Source organism: Triticum aestivum, chromosome 6B, assembly GCF_018294505.1.
Source record: "Triticum aestivum cultivar Chinese Spring chromosome 6B, IWGSC CS RefSeq v2.1, whole genome shotgun sequence".
Taxonomy (NCBI): Eukaryota; Viridiplantae; Streptophyta; class Magnoliopsida; order Poales; family Poaceae; genus Triticum; species Triticum aestivum.
The window spans coordinates 389,341,505-389,348,472 of NC_057810.1; positions in this window are offsets into that span (position 1 = coordinate 389,341,505).

Below are 6,968 nucleotides of genomic sequence, written 5' to 3' on the forward strand. Positions count from 1 at the left end.
TTGCCATCTAGCTCTGCACTTGATTCACCTTCTGTTATGAGTAAACTAGCGACACCTAAACTTGCTTCTGCTATTCGTTCCGATATGTCGCATGTTATTGATGATGCCACTTCTACTATGCATGATACTTATGATGAAACTACTTCTATGCTTGATAATACTGTGCCCCTTGGTAAATTTCTAGATGAACAAATTTCTAGGTCTAGAGAAAGAGAAATTATTGAATCTGAATACGATGATGAGAGTGATGATGAAAATATGCCTGCTATTCCTGAGGGTTATCTTTTTGATGCGGAATCTTCTGCAGCTATTTTTGCTTGCCAGGATAGATACGAACTTAAGAGGCTGCTAGTTAAATGGAGTAAAGAATCTCTTAGAGATAGAATGAGACTCGACCCTGCTTTTGCTACTTCACCTATTTGTGTTCCCGATAAGGATTATTATGAATTTTCTGTTGATCCAGATATAATTACTTTGGTTAAATCTGATCCTTTCTATGGCTATGAATCTAAAACTGTTGTGGCACATCTTACTAAGTTAAATGATATAGCCGCCCTGTTTACTAATAATGAGAGATCGCGCTACCTTTATTTACTCAAAATATTTCCGTTCTCATTAAAGGGTGATGCTAAGATATGGTTTAATTCTCTTGATCCTGGTTGTGTGCGTAGTCCCCAGGATATGATTTATTACTTCTCTGCTAAATATTTCCCTGCTCATAAGAAACAAGCTGCTTTGAGCGAAATATACAACTTCGTGCAAATTAAAGAAGAGAGTCTCCCACAAGCTTGGGGGAGGCTTCTCAAGTTACTTAATGCTTTGCCTGATCATCGTCTTAAGAAACCTGAAATACTTGATATCTTTTATAATGGACTAACTGATGCTTCCAGAGATTACCTGGATAGTTGTGCTGGTTCTCTTTTCAGGGAAAGAACACTGGATGAAGCTGAAATTCTATTGAATAATATGTTGACAAATGAAAATAATTGGGCACCTCCTGAGCCACCTTCCGAGCCAGCTCCTGAGCCAATTACTGAGCCTATTCCTAATACAACTCCGAAGAAGAGAGGTGTTCTATTTCTCAGTCCCGAAGATATGCAAGAGGCAAAGAAATCTATGAAAGAAAAAGGTATTAAAGCTGAAGATGTTAAGAATTTACCTCCTATTGAAGAAATACACGGTCTTAATTTACCGCATGTTGAAGAAGTATATGATCTCAATTCCTTATTCACTGAAGAACCTCCTAATCCCGATATCCTGACATAGGTAGTAAAGGTAAATTCTCTCTATAGATATGATAATGCTGAAGTCCCTCCTACTAAAATTGCTAGTCAGTGCTTGGATGAGTTTGATGACTTTATGTTTAAGCAAGATGACTTTAATGCTTATTTTGGTAGACAATTAAAATAGAATACCTTTATGATTAAATGCTTGGGTGATTATATGGCTAATATTAGAGGTGAACTTAAACTTGTTAGCAAACATGCTTCTATGGTGACCACTCAAGTAGAACAAGTACTTAAAACTCAGAAAGAAGTGCTTGATGAAATGAATAGTAAGAGAAATGATTATGCTGTTAGAGTGGCTACTAGAACTGGTAGAATGACTCAGGAACCTTTGTATCCTGAAGGCCACCCTAAGAGAATTGAGCAAGATTCTCAGAGAAATAATATTGATGTACCTAGTTCTTCGAAAAGGAAGAAAAAGAAAAATGATAGGACCTTGCAAACTTCTAGTGAACCTATTGCTGAACCACCTGAGAATCCAAATGATATCTCTACGTCTGATGCTGAAACACATTCTAGTAATGAACATGAACCTAGTGAAAATGTTAATGATGATGTTCATGATGATGCTCAACCTAGTAATGATAATGATGTAGAAGTTGAACCTGCCGTTGATCGTGATAACCCACAATCAAGGAATCAACGTTATGATAAGACATACTTTGTTGCTAGGAAACATGGTAAAGAAAGGGAACCATGGGTTCAGAAACCCATGCCTTTTCCTCCGAAACCATCCAAGAAAAAGGATGATGAGGATTTTGAGCGCTTTGCTGAAATGATTAGACCCATCTTTTTGCGTATGCGATTAACTGATGTGCTTAAAACAAATCCTTATGCTAAGTATATGAAGGATATCATTACTAATAAAACAAAGATACCTGAAGCTGAAGTTTCCACCATGCTTGCTAATTATACTTTTAAGGGTGGAATACCAAAGAAACTTGGAGATCCAAGAGTACCTACTATACCATGCTCCATTGAGAGAAATTATGTTAAAACTGCTTTATGTGATCTTGGAGCCGGTGTTAGTGTTATGCCTCTCTCTTTATATCGTAGACTTGACTTGAATAAGTTGACACCTACTGAAATATCTTTGCAAATGGCTGATAAATCAACTGCTATACCTGTCGGTATTTCTGAGGATGTGCCTGTTGTAGTTGCGAACATTACTATTTTAACGGACTTTGTTATTCTTGATATTCCTGAGGATGATAGTATGTCTATTATTCTTGGAAGACCTTTCCTCAATACTACAGGGGCTGTTATTGATTGCAACAAAGGCAATGTCACTTTTCATGTTAATGGTAATGAGCACACGGTACACTTTCCGAGGAAACAACCTCAAGTTTATAGTATCAACTCTATTGGAAAAATCCCATCGATTATATTTGGAGGTTTTGAATTTCCTCTCCCTACTGTCAAGAAAAAGTATGATATTCTTATTGTTGGGGATTTTCATATCCCCGTTGAGGTAACTTAGTGTTATTCGAAATTTCTCCAGTTCTGTGTTATTCGGAATGAGTTTGTTAACAAGACTTGATCAACCTTGTTAGTGGGTTCATTTTGATGATCATGAGATGGATGAAACTAGAAGCACAACCTTCTGCACCCTCTTTATATTTTCTGTTATTTAGTAGAAATAAAGTAAAATAGTATTTTTATGTCTGTCTCCTGACTTATCCGTGCAATATAAAAATATCTCGAAAATAAAAGTCCTTAGAATGCCATGCCAATTTAATATGATTTTTTCAGGAATATTTGAGGATTTACTGTGCAAAAATTACCGCGGGGGGAGCTGCCACCTGTCCACGAGGGTGGAGGGCGCGCCCTACCCCCTGGGCGCGCCCCCTGCCTCGTGGGCCCACGGTGGCCCTCCTCCACTTATCCCTGCACCCATCTTCTTCCTCTGCCTCACACAAACACGAAAAACCAACTCAAGCACGAGTTCCAGCCCCTGTTGCTGTGATTTTCGATCTCCTTGCTCAAAGCACCTCTCGCAAAACTGCTTGGGGAGATTGTTCCTTGATATGTGACTCCTCCATTGGACCAATTAGTTTTTGTTCTAGTGCTTTATTCATTGCAAATTTATGCTGCATAGGTGACCATGTTCTTGAGCTTGCATGTCAAATTTATATGGTTCCAAGTAGTTCTAATGCTTGATATAGGCTCTAGGCACTTGTGGGAGTTGTTGCTATCAATTTTATTGAAGTTGGTTCACTTTTATTTGAAGTTACTAAAAATTTCAGATTATTTCAGAAAATAATGAAGAGACTTTTGAGGGGCTCGTCGAGCCGAAGCTCGAAGGAAAAACAAAAGGAAGAAGAGCAGAAGCCCAAATTTATTTTGCCTCGCACCACGGAGGTCCGGCCGTGTGAATGGCCTTCCGATGACTTCTTGAGGAGAGCTGGGATTTATGAGGATTTCTATTTATTGATTGAGAATGTTGGCCTCACCGACTTCCTCCGCGACCAACGTCATCAGTATCTCTTACTCACAAATACTTTTGTGCAAAACTTCTACTTTTTCCCTAAGAAATCACCTCCTTCAGTAGAGTTTCATTTATATGACGTTGTTAAGAAGATGCCATTAGCTGAATTTTACGAGGTTTGCAAAATACCCTTTGAGGGCACCTTGGATGAATCACACCGTAATGAAGTAGAAGCTTTTATTAACACTATCACTATGGGAGAAACCAGGAAGGTTTCTGATGCAAGGATTACTAGCATACATTTTCCTGTTTTACGCTACTTTGCCTTATTTGCTAGTCGTTGCTTGATTGGACGTGGGAACTGTGGAAACCTTAGTGTTCCTGATATTATTATTTTGTTCCATGGTTTATACCGAAATAACTCTGTTAGTATGGGTGGAATTGTTGCTAGACGGTTAAGTCTGAACCGTACCAAGGGCCCTATCTTTGGAGGCATTTATGCTTCGCGCCTAGCTGAACATTTTGAAATACCTATTAGGCATGAGGAGAAAGAAGAAACATCGTTGTCCCGTGCTTATTTAGATTATAAGAGTATGCTAGCGCATGACTTTCTTGTTAAGAGTCGTGAAGGGGAGCTTAAATATAAATTATACTTTGATAAACATCACCCTGAGACTATTACTTTGCCTACTCCCTCTTTGTTTAACTTGTCTGCAGGTCCTCATATCGTTCCGTGGGCGGCCATTCAAGCCTATCGGAATCCTGCACCAGCCCCGGAACCGGAGCCACAAGATGAGCCTCCACGACAGTTTGTTTATTCTTGGGATCCAGAGGTGGTTGCCAGCCAGTGGCAGTCAGAGTCCTCTTCATCGCAGTATGACCCCAGCTTCACCTACGGGTATCCGCCAGGCTATCCCTGGCAATAGACCAACTTAGGCCAAAAGCCTAAGCTTGGCGGAGTACGTATTTCCCACCGACATTACATTCATGTTCACACACACTCATTGCTAGATGTCGGTGCTCACACTCTTTCACTGTAATATCCATGCTAGTTTATTTTCTTTTTCCCGCTTTCTTCTTGTGTGTTTAATAAACCTTAAGAAAAACCAAAAAAAATTGTTAGTAGTAGTTTATTTCTTTGCTGTAGTAATTAAAAATAAAACCCAAAAATATTTCCCGTTCTTCTTTTGCTTGTTGGGAGCTTTCCCGTGTAAATAGTTTTTATTTCTTTTCTTTTCTTTGGGGGGTCAGTAGGAGAAGACCATGATTAAATTGTTGAAGTGGCTCTTTTATGCATCATTGTTGATTTAACCAAGAGCCCATATTGCCTTGTCTTCTCCTGTTTATTGAATGCTCGCAGATTCCAGCTTAGTCCAATGCACGTGCACTCTTATTATTATTCACATCGTTCAGTCATGCAAGTGAAAGGCAATTATGATGATATATGATGGATTGACTGAGATGGGAAAAGCTGGTATGAACTCGACCTCTCTTGTTTTTGTAAATATGATGAGTTCATCGTTCCTGAGTCAGCTATTATGAAATAAACATATTTGCAATGACATTTAGAGATTATAGTTGCTTGTGTCATGCTTGATTAGCTATGAGTTATAATGGTTTACCTTGCGTGCCAACATGCTATTAGAATGAATATGATGTGGTATGATGGGATGGTATCCTCCTTTGAATGTATTAAGTGACTCGACTTGGCACATGTTCACGCATGTAGTTGAATCAAATCAACATAGCCTTCATGATATTTATGTTCATGGTAGATTATATCCTACTTGTTGGGGATATAACTATTTGTGTAAGCCGCCTAGGAGGAGCCGGGTTACGCAAAGAAGACTCATCAGAAAGAAGCCCAAGACCAAGCATGAAGATAGCGGTTCAATAAAGGGTCTAAGGCCCACAGGCGGCTTAAGGCCCGTAGCATGTAAACCGTCATAATGCCATGACTTGTAACATAAGGTAGAATTAACTAGTCACCGAGCCGGACACTGTCTATGAGCCGGTCGGGACTCTGTAGGCCACAGGGTGTCCACCCATGTATATAAGAGGGCGACTCGCTGGCGGCTTAGGACAAGAAACAACTCATCGAGAGCCGGGCATAGCGTATCTCGCTCCCTGGTCATCGAAACATCATTCAATACCAACCCAACTAGACATAGGCTTTACCTTCACCGTAAGGGGCTGAACTAGTATAAACCTCTTGTGTCCCTTGTCCCGATTAACCCCTTCAAGCTTCCTAGTTGCGATGGCTCCACAACTAAGTCCTTTCACTAGGACATCTGACGTGACAATTCCATGACAGTTGGCGCCCACCGTGGGGCCAGCGCATGATGGATTTGAGTTCTTGAAGGGCAACTTCGAAGGGCTCAAGGGACACGTAGTGGGCCGGATGACCAAGAGTCGTCGCGACAAGATCTACATCGACGACGAAGGCTGGGGCCCCGACGCCGGCTCAATTGAGTACGGGTACCGGGTCTCCTTCGGCGGAATCCACGTCTTCGTCAGCCAGATTGGTGAGCCGGGCCCTGAGCCGGACAACTGCACCGACCTCGTCGAGACGGCTCAGCGTGCAAGAAAGGCCCGAGTTCAACCCGACATGAAGCGGGTCTTTGTGGGCTGCATCCACTGAGAGGAACTTTCTGAAGGATCTGAAGATGGTGGTGAGACGGTCGTCCTCTCTGACGGTGATTCATCCACCGGTTCAACAGATTCGCTGTACCAAGTGCAAGACGGCGTGCTCGGGGGCTGTTCCGATGGCACCAGTATTCCGGACCCCTATGAGCCGCCAAGATGGGCAGGAGTCTTCATGGCTGGGACTCAACCTGGCCAAAACTCTACAGCCGCTACATCAATAACATCCGGGACAGGAGCAGCCGGGGCAGGAGGCCCCGTGCGCCCGCTGGCTTAGGTGCTGATAGATCTCATGGATAAGCTCACGGCCCTGTTAACCGCCACGGTTATTCCTGCAAATAAAGATGAGCATGACGCGGAGGTGGCACGGGTGCGCGAGGAAATAGCTCGGGCCAAGGAGGCCTTGGCAGCTGAGGACACCAGGTTAGCCACAGAACGGGCGGCTTTGGATGCGCGGGCACAGCGGCTACAGTCGGAAGCCTACCAGCTCACGATGATCCTAAACGCGTCTAACAAGGTGATGAGGAGGAGGCATCAGAAAACCCAGTCCCGTTTACCTCTGGTTTATAATCCTCGGAATCTTTTTGCTACACCCGGAGTTGGCCCAAGTA